The sequence below is a fragment of the Macadamia integrifolia genome, unplaced genomic scaffold, assembly GCF_013358625.1.
Source record: "Macadamia integrifolia cultivar HAES 741 unplaced genomic scaffold, SCU_Mint_v3 scaffold726, whole genome shotgun sequence".
Lineage (NCBI taxonomy): Eukaryota > Viridiplantae > Streptophyta > Magnoliopsida > Proteales > Proteaceae > Macadamia > Macadamia integrifolia.
In genome coordinates, this window is record NW_024870527.1 from 225,659 (window position 1) to 246,480 (window position 20,822).

Here is a 20,822-nt window from a genome sequence, read left to right on the forward strand (position 1 = left end):
CGATTGATTGTGTTCGGGTTCAAGTACGGCCACCGATCGATTAAGTCAATTTCGGCTTCGGGGCACATGTGCATCACTGTCCTAGATACAAGGGAATCGTACATCAGTACGCGTCGGAAGCATCAAGAGAGACTCACACAGGTCACCCCTAAAGGGTACAGACATTGTTCTTAAGTGACAGTACTATCACCGGAAACACCCATCGGAAACAGGGCATTTCCACTGGAAATATCAGTCTTGTTTTCGGTGGAGAAGTCAGAGAGCACATAAGGCTCACATGTCCACCAAAAATATGCCACCGGAAAAGGACCCAGTGGATCCGGTGGGTTGTTTCTGGTGGTGGTTCAGGACAGTCCACCCATTTTGGGGCTTTTTGGCTTGGGGCTCGATTGTCGGGATTTGTTCCATGGAGTTTGTAGGGGATGTTCCTAGCATCATTCTAAGCCAAGAAAATTCTAATTCCACCAAGCCGTTTGGGAGATACGTCGATCAAACGATCGAAACCCTAGTTGGTCTTCTGGCAATACATGTTGTCGGAGCTCACCGGGCGGTTCGAGCTCGGTAACAACACCGAGAGGGTAGAACACGCATCCTACAACCTTAATATGGTTTGTACACCAAGATTACATCCATACCTAGCTTGGTCTGGCCGAAATGAAGAGAGTGGTATGGGAGATTGTACTTACCTCTAGTAACGATTTCGGCAACAAGGCTGCAACCGGCACCAAGGTACGGCTCCAGCCTCCTTCCTCTTCTTCTTTCCTCTCCTCTTTCTCTCCTCTCCTACGTTGAACACAAGCAAAATGAGGAATCATTTCCTCATTTCCCAACTTATAACTTAAGTGGACCTTAGGGTCTGTTTGGTTTGGACCCGTTTTGGACCAATCGGGTTAAAATGAATTTGGGAGCACGAGGACCCACACATTTAGGTCCATAAAGTGCTCACATCATGAGGAAGTGTGGCGAATGATTTGGGATCATCCGGAGTCATTTACGATGCGAGTGGCGGGAACCACAAGCATTGAAACCCTGACAGCAGCCTGTCAACACACCGGAAATAGGCACCGTATCCAGGCCCAGGCTGCTTGCGGTGGCTTGTTTTCGACTATCTTAACAGCTTGCTGTCTCATGGTTGGTCTCACATAGGTGGTTGCCCTCGAACATGCTCAAGGCTATTTGGCAATTTTTAATGCGTGCCGAAATTCAAGTGTGGGGAGTCGGGTCACTTACCGTCTGGGATCGAATGGTATGAATCCCCTCCAGTTAGATAGGCATGCGATGCACGAACATGTGGGGTCATCTCTGCCCCTTTGGCAATATGCAACCGCGAGCCAAAACCCGGTCGTACTTTCGATCTCTGATCCGAGGCTTGTCACAACAATTCAAATTAGACCGGATTAGGGCACGGGTGTAACAGATCACATGCTTCAAGAGGGAGAGTTCTGTTGAGTCGATTCTAATTCTGGAATACTTAGACAGGTCTGAATCCTTAGTCTCTTATAGTAGCAATAAACAAGAACAACGAGAAAATACCAAAGTATGGAAGCAAATAAAGTATCAAGAACCAAGAGAATTGTGGGTGGGGTGGCTATCTCGGCCAGGGCGTCTCATCCACAACTATCTCGGCTGTTTAGAAGTAATTGACTACAATCTTTATTTATTCAAATCTGAAATTATGAGTACATAGGCTCCTCTATTTATAGAGGGTAGAATAACAATCAAAACATAACTAGGAGCTAGTTTTCAAATAGGACTATACACTCCTATTACAACTAGGACTTCAAATAGAACTAGGACTAGACTTATAACTCCAATATGGAGTAGGACTAACTAACTAACTAAGAGTCCTTATAGGACATTACAATCGATGGGCCCAATGGGCCTTTATTGAATTAAATAATAGCTTAAATAGACTAAAGAAATCGATGGGCCCTATGGGCCCTTATTTAATTACTTAACCCACTTAATTAAGTGGGGCGATAGGGGTCCTTTGGGCTGGGCTTCTTCCTGCGGTAGCTTAGCCCATAATATGGGTCTACATCAGCTCCCCCTTAGAATCATTTGTCTTCGATGAATGGATGGACATATAGTGCTCGTAGAGATCCGTATCAAGACGTCAAAAGTCATCTGTATAGATCCAGGTGCAATCTTGTTGTGGTTGACCTTTCCACTTGACGAGGAACGAATAGTAATCCTTACCACCACGAACGGTAGTGAATTTGTTGTCAAGGACATCTTCAATAACATCATCTACTGAGGTTACCAACTGAGGAAGCTTTAGGGTATGCTCCGTGTCACCTTTATCAGAATGGTGTCCTATGTATAGTATAAGGTCAGCCACATTACAGACATTGTTGATCTTCAGAGTAGGAGGTAGTTCTAGCATGTAAGCATTGGGACCAATACGTTTCAAAATCTTATATGGACCCATATTCCGAGGATGGAGCTTGTACACTGTACCAGGAGGGAACCTCTTGGGTGGAATTCAAATCATCACCATATCACCAGATTGAAATTCCATGTAGCGTCGATGACGGTTAGCAGTTGCTTGATACCCGTCATTTCTAATGGCTATGCGGTGACGAACATTAGCCTGTAGCTTTGTTATATGCCTAAGGAACCCATCCGCTTCAACACTAATACGGGCATGAGGTGGCAATGGTACCATGTCAACCGATCGCTGTGGTTGTAGTCCAAGAACAATTTCAAATGTAGTACGACCAGTGGTGCAGTTGACAGAGCTATTATATGCGGACTCTGCGATGTCAAGAATAGATGGCCATGTCTTCTCATAATCACAAACTAGGCAACAGAGCAAATTTCCAAGGCTTTTATTCACTACCTCCGTTTGACCGTCTGTTTGAGGGTGGAATGCCATAGGAGTTTAGTGTTTGTTTTCAGCCATAGGGTCTTCCAAAAATAGCTCATGAACTTATCATCCCTATTTGAAACAATCGTTTGTGGCAAACCATGTATACACACTATCTCTTTGAAGAAGAGCTTGGCTAAGTGACTTGCATCAAGTGTTTTTCTGCATGGGATAAAGTGTGCCAAAATGTCCTCCCATTCCTCGTCCATGTAGCTCTCGAACCAAGTGGTGCCTTAGAGAGGTGTTTAGAATCCAAAGATGGGTGCCCTTGAAGAGGTATCCATCATGTATGGAGTATTTTTCATTTCTATCCCCTTCTTGTAACTTCTTGAATACTTCTGAAATAGGGTAATTTACAGTGCCACCCCCTAGAGAATGCCACTATTATAAGGACACCCCCTCTGTTTCACCAAATTAGACTCAGACCCTTTATCGTCAGTCACTGTTAAATGAAAAGTTAAAATGACCATTATACCTTGTTGTTAAAGGTTGGAAGCGATAGAACGCATTTACCAGCACACAACCAACCAACGAGACTATGACCTTGGTTTCGAAACAACTAACACACACCGGTCGGCAAACATCGGCGCTGAAGATCTGAACAATGGATTCGAATCTGATAGCTAATAAGCTAGTATTGCTTTTGCTATTATGCTTTACAGCAAAAGCTAGCCACCGGCGGGAGCATCGAGTTCGATGCCAATGACTAATCCAGATCTTTATCGATGGTTAAGTAACTCACAACACTACAACTGAAAAAAAAGAAAGAAGCAAAACCAGTGGCATTTCGAGCTAAGTCTATTATGACGTTAGTAAGATAGATACCTTGAGAATCCATGCAATGGATTCCTCTCGAGCGGAAGCATCAAGTTCTTGAGATCGAAACCTGGTGGAGTAATCCAATCCAGGCATGTGCTCTTTTTATATATATATATAGGTAATGACTGAAAATGTTGATTACAAAACCCATAAAGCTCCCGATTTCTTAAACGAGAAAGTGAAGGGCAGATTCATTCCACAGATCCGAGGAAAATAAGGCACGTATACCATTACAGTGCATTGTGAATAACTAGAGATACCAGATCCAATAGAAATTTTAAAATTGAAAAGGAGACCATGAGAGAGAATCTCCAAATGGAAACTAAAAGGGGAAGATCAGATCTGGCTTACCCATCATCAGGGAGTACACGACGAGGTAATTGTTTTTGACTGAATTAAAAGGAGCAGAGGTACTGATGTGATCTTTGTTGGTTTTGCTGAACTCGAGGGTACTCGGTAGATGGATCTGCTCACTCGCTCGCTTTTGCACGAGAAACAAAGAGAGAGAACTGTGAGAGAAACGATGTGAATGTGGCATGTACTCTCCTTCCTTTAAGAATTGGCAATTGGTCGCTGTTGTCGTCGATGTTGCTGCTGTTGTGATATCCGGTGATTGTTGGGGAGAAAGGTATAGTAATTATGGATTTGGGGTGGGACTTATTACATGGGCATTTTAGGTACTTCACATTTAGTAAGGGCATTTTGGTGTTTAAAATAAAATATAGCAGCTGACATCAACATGTAAGGTATATTCCTTAAACTAATGGTAGGAGGTCTGAGTCTAATTTGGTGAAACAAAGGGGGTGTTCTTATAATAATGGCATTCTCTAGGGGGTGGTGCCGTACACATCATCATCATTGGCATACTCATCTTTGATGTGTTCCACTCCTGAACTTTGCACTATGAAGGTATTCATCATTAGCACCTTCTGGCTATGTGCATCAGCCACTTGATTCTCTTTCCGTACCTTGTATTTGAGAAAAAATATGAATCCTTGCAAGTATGAGATCCACTTAGCATGTCGATCGTTGATGGTCTTTTATGAATGCAAGTGTTTGAGTGTTTCATGATCCGGATAAAGGACAATCTCTTTACCGATTAAATAGTGTCTCCAATGCTTGAGGATTTGGACGACGGCATAGAGTTCTAGGTCATAAGTAGAGTACCTTCTTTTAGCATCATTTAACTTTTCACAGTAGAAGGCTATTGGATGACCCTCTTGCATAAGCACTCCTCCTATCCCAGCATGGGATGCATCAGTAGCCACTTCGAACATGAGATCAAAATTGGGTAGCCTAAGTACTGGTGCTTCTGTCATCTTTTGTTTGATCAAGTTGAATACTTTAGTGGCAGTGGGAGTCTATTGGAATGGAACTTTTCCCCCTTTTGTGCACTCTGTGATGGGGGCTACAATAGCATTGAAATTCCGTATGAATCATCAACAGAATGAGGTAAGACTGTGAAAACTGTGAACTTCTGTCCAGGTTAACTATGAACTTCTATCAAGGTCTTTGGAATGGGCCAATCTACCACGCTCTTCACTTTTTCTTGATCAGCTTCTAATCCTTGTGAGGACACAATAAAGCCAAGGAATATAACCTTGGGCAGCATGAAAGAACACTTCTTCAAGTTGATATAGGGCTTCTCTTCTCGTAACACCCTTATAACACGCCTCAAATGCTAAAGGTGCTCATCTTGTGCTTTGTTGTAAATTAAGATGTCATCAAAGTATACTACAAGGAACTTGCCAATGTAGGGGCACAGTACGTGAGTCATCACTCTCATGAAAGTGCTAGGTGCATTGGCGAGGCCAAAATGCATGATCTTCCATTCATAAAGCCTTTCGTTGGTTTTGAAGGCTGTTTTTCATTCATCACTTGGACGGATTTGAATTTGATGGTAACCATTTCGTAGGTCACTCTTTGAAAATATGGAAGCTCCTGTCAACATATCTAGCATATCATCTAAACAAGGAATAGAAAATCTGTATTTTATCGTGATTTTATTGATAGCATGACTGATAATACACATACACCATGGTCCATCTTTCTTTGGTATTAGTAGGGCTGGTAAGGCACATAGACTTATGCTCTCCACTAGAAAGCCTTTTCGTAACAAGTCATCCACTTGTCTTTTGAGCTCGGCATGCTCTGTAGGGCTAAGACGATAAGTGGGTAGATTTGGGAGTACTAACCCAGGCACTAGGTCGATGGCATGTTGGATGTCCCTCATAGGTGGTAGTTCATCTAGCAAATCATCAGGCACCAAATCTGAAAAATCAGCAAGTAACTCTTTGATTTGTAGTGGATGTGTTACCTCTTTTACCGGTTCAGCTTCCTTAGTAACAAGGGCTAATATCAATCCGGTCTCTTCACTGGTAGTCAAGAGCTCCCTACACAGTTTATTATCCAACGTGGCTTCTTGGTGATATTGGCTTTGAATGGTTGCTTCTTTTGTTGAGTGGGTCCATTGGAAGAGGCCTTTGCAACATTCTTCAAGACATGTTGTCTTCTTACTTGGGAAACCCTTAATTTTTCCTTCACTTGGGGTATGTTGAGTGGATTTAGAATAAATGGTTTGCCTTTGTGATCGAAGAGCATTGGTTCTTAGTATCTCCAACTAGAACATTGTTGTCATAGAGCCAAGGTCTACCAAGTAGCACATCAATGAGAACCATGGGAATGACATCACACCATAAATTTTCTTCATAATCGAAAACCTTCAGTGCTACAGAACAACGTTGAGTTACAGCCATTGGTCTTGTTGTCTAGCTATGATACTTTGTATTGTTGTGGATGGGGTTTCAGTTTTTAGCTTTTCTCCAGCCACGAAAGCTTGAGATACTACGTTCACACAACTCCTGCTGTCCACAATCACCTGAGCTTTGTGAGATCCACAAGACATCAAAGTGTAGAAGATATTGTGCCGCCTCCAGTCTTCCCCCTCGCCACTAGGATTCGTGCCACCACATTGACATAGGCATAAGGATCATCGTCCCCTTGTGCATACTCATCCTCGAGATCATCTTCCATCCCTTCAACAACAACATTAACGATCCAATCATCATTTTGAGGTTCACAGATTTGCAGGTCAGGGTTGGACTCAATAGCACTGATGATGGAGTTGGCCTGACCACGCTTAGGCCAGAATTTTGCAACATGACCAATTCCCCCACAACCAAAGCATGTTACAGCTCCTGACTCTTTTCCCCCCATTGGAGTCTTACCCTTATCCTGTGTAGTTAGTGGAGCTCGGCTAGGAAATCCACTGGGTTTAGTTGGTGCGAATGGCTTTTTAACATCAGTCGGCTGAGTGAATCTTTTAAGGGCTAAGTGCTCTGATACCACTTAATGTAGGAGTAGATTACAAGAAGCTAACCCCCACAATGTAGGACCCCCAAATAATACAACTAGTAACCCAAGATTGACAAATTACCTATGAAGATGCTTTAGAATAAAGAAAACAAAACCCAGGAATAATTCCACACAATAGTAATTCAACCTAACAAGAAAAAACCCCAAAGAGACAATTGGCCAGGAGAGAGAAAATACCCTGCACAGCCTTAAAGAGAGGATGGTGCGACTTCAGCTGGAGAGCTCAGAATGAGCTGCAAATTGGATTGAAGGCAGTCCCTAGGGAGGGTACAAAAACCTAAAAATTTGAGAACCTTCTGACGAGGGGTTGTTGAGATACCTACTTTCTTAAAAATCAGACCTGGGAGAGAGATCGCATGCTTCAAGAGGGAGAGTTCTGTTGAGTCGATTCTGATTCTGAAATACTTGGACAGGTCTGAATCCTTAGTCTCTTACAGTAGCAATAAACAAGAACAACAAGCAAATACCAAAGTATTGAAGCAAATAAAGTATCAAGAACCAAGAGAATTGTGAGTGGGGATGGCTATCTCGGCCCGGGCATCTCATCCACCGCTATTTCAGCTGTTTTGAAGCAATTGACTGCAATCGTTGTTTATTCAAATATGAAAGTATAAGTACATAGGCTCCTCTATTTATAGAGGGCAGAATAGCAATCAAAACACAACTAGGAGCTAGTTTCCAAATAGGATTAGACACTGCTATTACAACTAGGACTTCAAATAGAACTAGGACTAAACTTATAACTCCAACATGGGGTAGGACTAACTAACTAAGAGTCCATATAGGACATTACAATCGATGGGCGCAATAGGCCTTTATTGAATTAAATAACAGCTTAAATAAATTAAAGAAATCAATGGGCCCAATGGGCACTTATTTAATTACTTAACCCACTTAATTAAGTGAGGCAATAGGGGTCCTTTGGGCTAGGCTTCTTCCTGCGATAGCCTAGCCCCTAATATGGATCTACATCACCTACCCTTAACTCAAGTTTCTAGGCCTGATCGATTGCCCCTCTAGCAAGATTTGCAAACCCTGTTATGTTGGTAGGGAAACAATTGTAGGAAATATAGAACAGAAGAAGATAAGAGAAGGAAGTAGAGGAATAGAAGATTGGTATTGCTGGAAGAAGAAGAAAAGGGAGAGAGAAACATAAGGGCCAGCAGGCGACGTCACACCCACCAGGGTAGAAACTCCACTCGGAAATTTCTTTCGATTCCAAAAGCTAATCTCCATAATCGTTTTACAGCAATTTAAAGAAGAGTTCCTTACATAAAATTGGAAAGCAAGTAAAAGATAGAGACTAATCTAAAATAGAAACTAACTAATTGCAAAGGAAATCCTACGTATCTACTTCTAATTCAATTTAGAAAATCAAATAAACTAAGATTCCCTATTATCAACTACCAACCCTTGGCAGACCAGATAATCATTTTGGGTTGGTTGTGTCTTGGCTTTGACCTCTATGGTGGGTAAGTTTGATCCAGCCAAGCCAAGGCATGTATCACTTTCTCATCACAGAAGTTTCTAGCTTCTTCATAGAAGTCCATCAACATCAGTCTTTTCTTCAATCAATATGCCATTTCTTCCATCAATGGTTCCACTACAAAGACTTGGGTTTCATCATTCTCTTAGCACATGAACAAATATGTTAGAACACACAAACGCATATCACGTAAGGTTTTCATATGCAAAACAAGCTCCTGCTTTGTGGAGATGACAAACCATGATAATGCGTCAAATGTAATCATGAAGAATGTTGATTGATAAGTGTTTATAAAATAAAAAAGATGACTATACCAATTTTAATATACTTAAATTTTGGTAACAAGGTTCTCATTCATTGTCATAATTCATTTAAGCATGTATCATCAAATATCATTCAATTCAACTTTCAACAAGAATAATATATTGATTTCTTAACTTATTTTTGTTGACAAAGTTCTTATAAATTGTATATCTCATATAAGCATAAGAGAGTTTAGCAAAACTGGCACTGATTAATAGCCTTTTATCCTTAGATAAGTCTCCCCTTTTATGTTGACAGATATGACGAGTCGTTCCTCTCGTGACACATCATCACATCAACATTTTATACTATTTCCCCTTATTTGGGTGAATAGATAATACAATAAGTCGTTACGCATCGTCACACAATTGTCTCATTTACTTATTTACTCCCCTTATTTCGGTAAATAGATAACATGTTCGCCACTACACATCATCATATATTTTTCTCCTCATTTGACATCTCCAAAAACAAAAAATGGATGTCAATTTTAGAAATAGGTCTTTCAGACTTTACCTTTTCCTTTGGATATTCAATGAGTTCATTTAGCCATCGAGGGCACAACTGGCCTTACATATAGATCAAAAGATATTCAATATAACACATGGACCTATTAGGCCAGAGATGGACTTACATATAGGCTGAGTCTTTTTCAAACCTCGAGTTCCTATAAGGCATGGGTCATGCAAATGCATATGCTTTTGACTTAGTCTATATGATGCTTATGACTTGACTAAAGTTATGCTTTGATGCTCATAATGCTTCAAGTGATGCAAACAACATATCAACAAATATTTGTTTAGATAAAATAGTTGGTGAACACTCAACCATCCAAACGCTTACAGTAAGTGAAGAAAGTTAGTGAACATCCAAACCATGCACACACACACACGTCACTTTCATAAACTAATGCTGGATGGGGGTAATGACTTGTATCAAATATGACAGTAGCCCTCTTTATTTGTAATAACGACGAGAAATTTCTAGAGTATTACAAGGACCATTAATCCCATTAAGGATCTAAGGACCCGTTTGGTTTGTCACTTTCCTTAAAACCCATTATTACAATACTTCCCAAGCTGGTACATAGATATGCCCAATTTGTAGATAATAGGATGAAACATCTTACTACTAAGACCTTTAGTAAATACATCACCCAGTTGTTCACTACTGGGAACAAAGGGCACAATGATAAGACCCATATCTAGCTTTTCTTTGATGAAGTGTCGATCGATCTCCACATGTTTGGTTTGATCATACTAGACAGGGTTGTGAGCAATACTGATGATAGATTTGTTGTCACAAAAGAGGTTCATAGGAAGGATAGTAGGGATAATCAAATTTGTGAGAAGACCATGAGGCCATAAGAGCTCACAAATTCCATGGGCCATAGCACGAAACTTTGCTTTAGCACTTGATCGGGCAACTACGGCTTGCTTTTTGCTTTGCCATGTAACCATGTTACCTCCAACAAAGGTGCAATAACTAGTATTAGACCTACGGTCATCAGGAGAACTTGTCCAATCAGCATCCGTGAAGGCCTCCACCCTAAGGTGATTATTAGGGGAAAAATGATGCCATATCCTTGGGTAGACTTCAAGTAACAAAGGATACGTAGTACAACATCCATATGTGTCGAGTAGGGATCATACCTGTACTGACTAACCAAGCTGACACAAATGCTATGTCAGGGTGTGTATTAGAAAGATAGATCAAGCACCCCACTAATCTCTGATACCTCCCCTTATCCACAGAATCACCTTCCTTATGGTAATCGTTAGCTTTAATATGAGTATTTGCCTGCTTGTACCTTGATATGCCTGTCTTAGAAAGCAGGTCAAACACATACTTTCGCTGAGACAAGTAGCGAGGACCAGCAACTTCAGTGCCAAAGAAGTAACAAACTGTCCTAGATATTTGATCACAAATTCCTCATCCAATTATCTCTTGAGGCAAGATATCTCTGTCAGATCATTGCCAGTAACAACAATATCATCTACATAGACTATCAAGATAGCAACTAGTCTCATGGCATCAGAGGGAAGGAGGGAACCACCTTATGCTTCTTCGAATCAATTGGTTACAGGTGTTCTAGATAAGGATCATTTCATTGCAGATTCAAGAGTTGCTACTTCTTTTTTCTTTTCCTTTAAAAAAAAAAAGCATTTCAATCTTCCCACCAGATCTCTTTATGAGCAGTGTGTGGTCGGCATTGCTTTGAGAGTAGCCTATAGCAACCATAGCCTTGTGAACATACCCGAACCAAGCACGAGGGGATTGCTTCAGCCCATGTAATGCACGCTTCAACTTGCATACCTTCCCTTGAGTTTTGGAGCAAGTGAATTCAGGGGAATGCCTGTATACATTTCCTCCTTAAGTTTCCAATGAAGGAAGCATCTTTTACATCTAGTTGTTGAAGATCCCAATCTAAGTTGGTGGCACAAGATAAGATAACACTGATTGTGTTCATCTTAGCAACCTGAGAAAACGTCTCCTGGTAGTCAAATTTGACAAGTCTAAGTGAACCCCTTGGCAACAAGTTTGGCCTTGTAACGATCCATTGTACCATCATCCTTTTGCTTCACTGTGAAGATCCATTGACACTCAACTATCTTCTTTTATGAGGGAACATACACTAGATCCCATATGTCATTCTTCTTTAGATCATGCATCTCTTCAACCATAGCTGCATCCTGTAGTGAGTCTTCATTTGCTTCCTTCCAGGTATAGGGAATAGATCCAAAGGATAGAGAAGACACAAAACTATAGTAGGAATGAGAAAGTGAGTCATAAGAAACATTTTTAGCAGTAAGATGCAAAGTACAAGAGCTAGTGCCTTTAGGGACAACAATAGGCAACTGAAGAGATGGATCAACAAAAGGAGAAGGAGAATTACCTGGTCCAAAGGGACAAGGTCAGGCTCAAGAGGAGGCAACTGGTATAGTAGGGTAGGTGCTGGTATGTAGTGGTTTGAGTCTGCTATCTGCGACTACAATCACGCATCTCTGGTTGAGGCCGAGTTGAAGTAGGAGAAGTAGGAGTGTCACCCTCTCCGCTGAAATAGGACACATGCATGAATATCAAGTTCAAAAGGTTGCGGCACATCTTCCACAATGAAAGGAGACTCTCCCTGAAGAGATGTGTAGTGTAGTAGGACGTAAATTCGTGGAAGACAACATCCATAGTCACAAACCAACACCAAGTGGGAGGGTAAAAATGTTAATAGCCTTTCTGAGTAGGAGTATACCCAAAAAAATACACTAGAGACCACGAGGATCAAACTTTCCTTGAGGATGATGATTTTGAGCATAATGACACTACCAACTACCTTGGGAGGAACAAGAAAAGCAATGGACCTGGAGAAGATCCAGAGGGGAGCGGAAGGTGAGAATCTGGGAAGGCATCCAGTTGATCAAAAAGGTCGCAGTGAGAATTACGTCACACCAGTACTGGAGAGGAACATACATCTCAAACATAAAAGAGCGAGCTAGCTCACAAAGGTTGTGATTCTTCCTTTCAGAGTTTGAATTGAGTCTGAACCATTCGAATGATCTTAATGGTAGCACCAAACTGAATATGAACTATCCGATGAAACTGGTGAAACCAATAAAAGGTCTCGCCCTTGGTTTGCATCATATAAACCTTAGTGGTCCGAGAATGACAATTAATTAAAGAGACAAGCCACTAATATCCATTGATAGACACATCGAAGTACAAATCTTTAAAGAAGGAAAAACCTTAGCTAAAGCTCCCAAAAAAGGATGTCCTAACCGATAATGTCACTATAGTAACTCAGAGATGGGAGGTAACGTAGAGGATGTCTGAAGATCATGACCAGAGACCAACTCTAAGTCATCATCAAGCAGATACAAACCACCATGTACCCTACCAAAGCCAATCGTTGCCCCTGTCACTAGATCCTGAATGACACAATGAAACGGGAAAAATGTGACTTTGCAATTAAGACTTGAAGTAAGACTACTAATGACCAATAGGTTAATAGGAAAAGAGGGAAAATGCAATATAGTAGAAAGGGATAAAGAAGGGGTACTACTAATGGAGCCCCTTCCCAAAATAGTGAAATAAGTCCTAACTTGACGTTACCAAGTATAGTTCTTCTCCAGAGCCATCATTTCCTTAGTCATGGCTTGCTTTCACTGAGGGTTAGACACAGCTTCAGTAAAGTTTTTAGGAATAAAAACAGAGGAGAGGGCAACAATGAAGGTAAACCTGTAGGAAGAGGGAGAGCATCAAAGGAAACAAACTGGACTATAGGATTAGTACAAGCTCTCTTTCCCTTTCTAATAGCAATGGAAAGGTCTAACTCAGATGAAGAAGAGGGGATGTTACTTGGCTGAGGAAGGTGAATCTCAGAATGTGGATCCAAAGAGGACTCTTTGTAGGTCATTTTACTCCTTGTGTACACAATATCCACCTTTTCAGTACCAAAGCCTGAACCACCACCTGAATGATCACCAATGTCAACATCTACCTCTTTGTGTTGCCTAATGTCAAGCATAAAAGGGGAAGTAGGAAAGGGGGAAAGGAAATGAATGTCATCAGCCTTTTCACACCCATTATTCTCCACTGAAGAGGATGTTGATGAGGAGCAAAAAAGGGAATAAATTCAAGGAAGGTAACATCTTTGGAAAGAAGGCTTCATCTGGAAGAAGGATAGTAGCACTTGTAACCTTTGGTAGTGGAGGAATAGTCAAAAAAGATAATGAGAGCCTTAGGGTCCAGTTTAATCCAAGAAGATTTACTGATATGGATATAACAAATAAACCCAAACACCTTGGGGGGGGAGAGAGAGAGAAGTATGAGGAGACAAGGTATCCAAAGGATTTTTGGAACCAAGAATTTTTGTTGGCATTCAATTGTTTAAAAAAGTGGTAGTAAGGAGGACATCAGACCAAAAAGTTTTAGGAACATACATGCCAAATAGAAGACTCCTACTAACTTCTATAAAATGGTGATGTTTTCTCTCAGCTACCCCATTTTGTTGTGTGTCAACACTAGCCACCTGATGAATACCATTATTAGTAAAGAAGTCTCGTAGGCCATCATACACATACTCACCCCCTTTATCAGAATGAACAATTTTAATTTTAGTGTCAAATTAAGTACAGATTATATGATAAAAAATTTTAAGGCATCTAAAACATCACTCTTATGCTTCATCAAAACAGTCCAAGTAGCATGGGAAAAATCAACAACAAAGGAAACAAAGTAGTGATAACCAAATAAAGAGATAGCAGTAGATGAAAAGGAACAAAAGATCTATTACCATGATAAGGACACGAGGAACGACAACGTTTGGCAAAAATACATGGTTTCACAATGAAATTCATGTGAAGAAGAAAAAGAAAAGAATAAATGAGGCAATTGTTTCCTTATAACAATAAAATAGAGATGTCCTAAACGTTGATACCAAAGCATCACATAATCCATAGAACTGCCATCACTACATCAACACACATAGGACTGAGCTGTGGCAAAACAAAAGTGATTGTGGTTCAAGTAAGTAGAGCCCTTTCTCCTCACACCCACATCCAATGATCCTTTTCACCTCCAAATCCTGAAAAGATAATGAGAAGGAACATGACAACAATTTAAGGATTTTGTCATGTGGCTTATAGATAAAAGTTTAGTGGCATCCCAAACCCAACCCATCTTTGATCCCCTTTTCGGGTCTCCTCTTAAGGGGTCTCTCAACCCATCCATCTTCCACTACCCATCCGGACATCTCCACCTCCCCGGACCAACCCTTCCTTGCGAGTGTCCTCCCTACACCCACGTCTACTTCTCTCTTACCCGATTCCCTACCATCTCTTCCTGTTTTCGCTTCCCTTGCTATGGTAAGCCTTACTCTCCTGCCCTCTGCTTCCTCCTCCTTGGAAGGTGCCCATCGATTCTTTAGTTCGCGTAGGCCCATCCTGCGCTTCTCACCCTTGGTCAAGCTGCCTCTTTGGTTCTCTCGTCTTATCGCCTATCTCCGATGCTTGCCCCCTTTGCTGGCCCCCTGCTTGGACATGCTCTCACTGCTCTTCTGCTTGCCCTTATGCTAGTCTCTACCTTGGAAGGTGCTACGTCCTCTGCTGAGTATGGATCCTTTTATGCCTTAAAGGATTCCTCCTCCACCCCAGCTGCTACCTCTGTCACCCCTGTGCCCTCGGATTCCACTCACCTCACGCTAAACCCTCTTGCCCTAGGCTCCTTACCCATGGTCGATACCTTAGAAGGTACTCCATCGTCTCTCGGGTCCTCTTAGTCCCCTTCTGAGAATCATTATGCCTCTGTTCCTTTGGCTGCTCTGGGCGCCATGCCTATATGAAACCTTAGAAGGTTCCCTATCGGCTCTTGGGTCCTCTTAGGCCCCTCTTGAGAACACTGCTACTGGTTTGGCCTCCCGCCTGGCTCCTCCCTCTGCAAGCCTCCATTGAAGCAATCCCTACTTCTACCAGTCTTGCAAAAAAAGGAATTGTGCTGAGAAAACCCAGATTCACTCGATCTCTTTGGCTCTCTAAAGGAGTTGCTCTTTCTGCTTTGACTCCCTCCCCTTCCTTACCCCTCCTCAAGGAATACCATTGTAGGCATAAAACCCCTCCTATCCATACTATTCGAAGCACCCATCTTCTCCGCTCCTTCGAGCAATCAATGCCCATCCCCTCTGTTTATAAATGATCCCTTGGACTATTTGGAATGTGTGTGGCCTCAATTACCCGGCAAAGCATGCCTCCATCTGCTCTACAAAATCTTCCCATGCTTCCCTTTATTGCCTTCTTGAGATCCGTATCCTTTAGAGCAATGCCTCTCGCATTACCTCTTATATTGCCCCTTCCTGGTCCTTTCTCTCCAATATGCTCATTGTCCTACCAGGCATATTTGGGTTCTTTGGAATCCCCTTCTTCTTAATGTCTTTGTGATCTCCTCCTCTTCCCAAACTATCCACCTCTCCATTTCCTCCCTCTTTGGCCTCTCCTGTTGTTTCTTCACTATCACTATCATCTACATTCCTAATAGAGCTCAAGATAGGCTCTCCCTCTACGTGCCATTATCCCTTCCATTGACCTCTATGCTTGCGGCTTGGCTAGGGATAAATCATACATTCCTTTGTAGAAAGAAGGTACGGATTCTCTTTTTGACTTCAGGCCCATCTCTCTGTGCAACCTCTTGTAAAAATTTCATTGCGAAAATCTTGGCCAATAGAATCCAGTAGGTTATTGACTTCCTCGTCAGTACGAACCAATCAGTAATACTGGAAAAAGTATTGCTGATAACATCATCCTTTGTCATGAGACTATCAATGGTTTTGACCGTAAATCCCATTCCCCTGCTGCCCTTCTCAAGATTGACATCCACAACTTTTGACTCCACCCGCTGGGATTTTATTTCCAGATTTTTTCTCTATATGTCCTTTCCGCCTGCATTCGTCCATTGGATCCTTTCCTACATTTCTTCCCCATCCTCCGTTCTGATAAATGGTAGCCCGGATGGCTACTTTCCATCCTCGGTGGATATCAGACAAGGCTATCCCCTCTCCCCCTTCCTCTTCTCTATTGCACTCGTAGTGCTGTTGTTATACCCATACCCTAACTCGGTCTAATTTGAACTATTGTGATGGGTCTCGAACCGGAGATCGGAAGCATGGTCGGGTTTTGGCTCACGGCCACCCATTGCCAAAGGGGGAGAGATGACCCCAAGTGTTTGTGCATCACATGCCAGTCTAATTGGAGGGGATTCGTATCTTCCGATCCCAGAAGGTAAGTGACCCGACTCCTCACACATAAGCCCAGGCATGTATTGAAGTTGTCGAAAGGCCTTGAGCATGGCCGAGGGCAACTACCCGTGCAAGACGAGCCATGGGACACCAAGCAGTCAAGACAGCAAGTCTTGACCACTGAAAATATGCCACCGGATCCATCGGGCCTGAATCTGGTGGGCTGTTTTCGGTGAACATACAGGCTGCTGTCATGATGTCGATGCCCGTGGGTCCCGCCACTCGTGTTGTAAATAGTCTCAGATGATCCCAAATCATCCCCCATACTTTACTCGTGACGTGAATGCATTTTGAACCTAAGTGGACAGGTTCTCGGCCTCCAAAAGCATAAAAACTCGATTGGTCAAAATAGGTTCAACCAAACAGACCGTAAGGTCCATTTCAACTTATAAGTTAGAAATGAGGAATTCTCATTTCTATTGTGTCCAACGTAAAGAAGGAGAGAAAAAGGAGAAGGAAGAAAAAGAAGGAGAAGAAGAAGGAGAAGGCTTACCTTGGTGTTGGTTGTCGCCAAGTTGCCGGAATCACTGCCGAAGGTAAGTACACTCACTTCCACCACTCTCTCTCTTCATTTTGACCTAGACAAAGCTAGTTATGGATGGAATCTTAGTGTACAAACCATGTTAAGGTCGAAGAATACGTATTCTACTCTCCCAGTGTTGTTGCCGAGCTCGAACCAAGCCCGGTGAGCTCCGACAACATGTATTGCCAAAAGAATAACTAGGGTTTTTATCATTCGATCGATGTATCGCCCAAATGGCTCAGAAGAATTGGGATTTTATTGGCTTAAAATGATACTGAGAACATCCCCTACAAACTCCACAGATCAAATCCCGACGACCGAGCCCAAGCTAGAAAGCCCCAAAATGGGTGGACTGTCCTGAACCACCACGAGAAACAGCCCATCGGATCCACTGGGTCTGCTTCCGGTGGCATATTTCCAGTGGACCACTGAGCTTTAGGAGCTCTTTGTTAGTTCCACTAGAAACAGGATTGATATTTTCGATGGAAATTCCCTGTTTCTGGTGGGTGTTTCTGGTGACATTACTGTCACTGATGGATTTTATCTGTACCCTTTGGGGGTGATCCATGTGGATCCTTCCCAATATTTTTGACACGTACTGATGTACGACTGTCCTTGTGTATAGGACAGTGACGCGCACGAACCCGAGATTGAAACTGAGTGGATTGATCGGTGGCCTTATTTGAACCCTAACACAAGCAGAAATCAACAAGGTGAGGGATGATTGTTTAATTATTATAGAATTGTTCACATGCGTAGATATGATATGCTTAATTATATTGCTCACATGATAATGGTGGTTATTATATGTTACATTTTTATGGATTTCATACGAACTATTCATTTATATGAATGACGGGATCCGGTGTGGCCGATGTGGTATCGATACCGTGATCGTCGTGTGTTTGGTTGTGTATGAGATGGAATTCGATGTGGCCGAGGTGGTACCAGTGCCATGATTGCCATGTGTATGTTGCATTTATGCATTGATTATGCGCATTAGAGTTAGTTATAGTCGTGGGTTACACCTTGTGGTCAAGGTCTCGCTGGTATCGTGTACCTCGGGACTGCATTTGGAAATAGATACGCTTCATGGCCGATGATTGGTACTGGTGTCATGTAGTCCATACTCAACTGTGATATGTATACTAGATTAAGTAAACGGTCTAGAGTTTCACTTTGTGGCCAAGGCCATGCCGGTATCATGTAATTCATATTAACTGTATCACTATGAAGGCATGTAGCATATATGTGGTTATGTATCACTCCTTATGCTACGAATCCTTGCCAATAGGAGTTAAGATGTTGAATAACCCATTGTGGTATGTTCGATGTGCCTTTCTAGAATGCTACACCCACGGCATGATGTGATTATAGTCAGAGGCGAGAACCTGTCTGGCATGGCCGATGTGTTACCGGTGCCGTGACTGCCAGGAGGGGGTTATCGGGGGTTTGCTGGGTGACCCATGGACGCATATAAGGACTGGCAGGCTTCTATTCATGGCTAGGGTTTGTATCCTTGCGTAGTTGATGGCGTTCCGAGGCAAAGGATACAGCCTAATGCGCTGTAGTAGCATTTACCAGACTTAGTTTGTATTGTTAGGTGGATAATAAATAAATGAACAGCATCATGAGCATCATGGACTATGTGTTTGATTTTCGCTATCATGCATCACGAATTATTATTACTACTGTCTTGCTTGGATGTGCTTAACCCCACCCCTCACTAAGCGGGTTGGAAAGATCACCCCACATATACACATTTTTTAGATGATGCTGCAGACACAGTCGTGCTTTTGGCTAGTGACTCTTTTTCCTCCGGACCTGAGTACGGAGTGAGCAACTGGTGGATGCCAGAAGCGGAGGAGTATGGCCAGGATTGTGCTTGTGACTTTTGTGCATATGCGGCGCCATGAGGTGTTCGGCGTATTTTTGATTATGTTGATACAGGTCTGTGAATATTATGTTTTAAACTTGATATGTATAAGTCTTGAAGGATTGTAAACAGAATAACTTGGTTAACGATATTATGTTTATCATTAGATAATTTCCCCATTTATATCTGATGGTTTCACTATTATACTCTGATTCCACTGCTTTTGGTTGGTTGTGATATGAGATTGTGAAATGTTAAGGTACTGCTATCAGCGATCTTGGTAGGTTTGTAAGATAGGTACGTGTCTTACTCACACAGCTGGTATTCTTAATGGTAAGTTGGGTCTACTGGAATTGGGGTGTGACAGCTGTCGCACTCCATCCAATCCTTCATTGTTCTCCATCTCATCTTCCCTATTCCTAAGAGCAAACCCCTTCACCTCACCCGCCTTGCCTTTATGGATGACCTCATGATCTTCTCCAAGGTGGACCCCACTTCGATATCTTACATTATGTCCTCCCTTCATCTCTTTGAATACCTCTCTGGTGGTCGCATCAGTATCCTTAAATCCAACCTTTTCCTTTTTGGAGTTTCGGATCCTATCAAATCCTGTCTTCTCCAAATCACGGGCTTCTCCTTAGGCTCCAAAATACCTTGGCCTTCCCCTCATCACTTCTAGGCTCTCTGCACATTACTACTCTCCTATCCTGGACTTGCTGAGGAAAAAGCTTCAGCTCTGGAAAGGTGAGCTCCTCTCTTATTCAAAGCGTCCTTATCTGATTTGCTGTCCAATCCATATAACTCTATTGGACCGGTATCTTCATGTTTCTTGCTTCCACAGAGTCTTCTTTGCTCCTTCCTTTGGAAGGGCTCGGACTCCTCAAAATTCCTCTACCCTTTGAGCTAGGAAAAATTTTGCCTTCCCAAATCAGAGGGAGGGCTTGGCTTAAGAAGAATCAGTGAGGCCAATTATGCGGGTATCCTAAATCTCATCCGGAAGATTGCCTAAAAAAACAACAGTATTTGAGTTTCTTGGGTTTACTCTTCTCTCCTTGAGAATAACTCTATCTAGATTATTTCTCCCTCTTCGGATGAGTCTTGGATTTGGCGTAAAATCCTCTCCTCCAGACCCAAAGCCCTAGGTGCCATCTCTTACTCCATTGGCAATGGGGCCAAGACCTCTCTCTGGTTGGACCCTTGGCACACTTCGGGCATCCTCTAACCTTTGGTAATCCCTAGGATTATCTACTCCTATTGAGGAGGCTTATGGAGGGGTATAAAGCATGCAAGAAGGATCTCCATATGGTCTTTATTGACTTGAAAAAAGCCTATGACAGGGTTCCTAAATATTTCTGTTGAAAAGATCAAAACAGTACCAGAATAGAATCTTTTCTCAGAGAATAAAATAAATCTAGATTTGGAGAATAGTTGTTAAGGGCAAATCAAGTGGATTGTTAATGATAAAAAATAAGGTTCAACAAACATAAGGTAGAATACTTGCTAAAAATTTGTAATGCATGCGGTGATGGGATAATAAGGACAATAAAACAACAACAAAGATAACACTCGGGGTTCACACCATAAGGTGGTTCAGTTGGATCAAACACCAACCTACCTTCATCGCACTCAAGGGGTTCCTTGATCAAAACACTAGGGTTCTTCAATTGAGAAGAAGGTTGCAAATGCTAAGCTTTGTTTTAGAAATTGTGGGTTGAGATAGAATGCCTCCCACATATTACTTTTATAGACTTCCAAAGATTAGAGTTAAGAGTTGGATGAGAAAGTTCCCAC

The 20,822-nt window shown here is 42.1% G+C and overlaps 1 long non-coding RNA gene and 1 pseudogene across 1 annotated transcript; both read left to right on the forward strand.

The window, feature by feature from the left end:
• The window catches only part of LOC122069847, a 69,813-nt pseudogene that overhangs the window by 34,505 nt on the left and 14,486 nt on the right, over positions 1 to 20,822 (forward strand).
• On the forward strand, positions 908 to 14,217 carry LOC122069848. The gene is made up of 2 exons (XR_006137564.1): positions 908 to 8,895; positions 8,966 to 14,217. It is a non-coding gene; the product is annotated as an uncharacterized LOC122069848 (long non-coding RNA).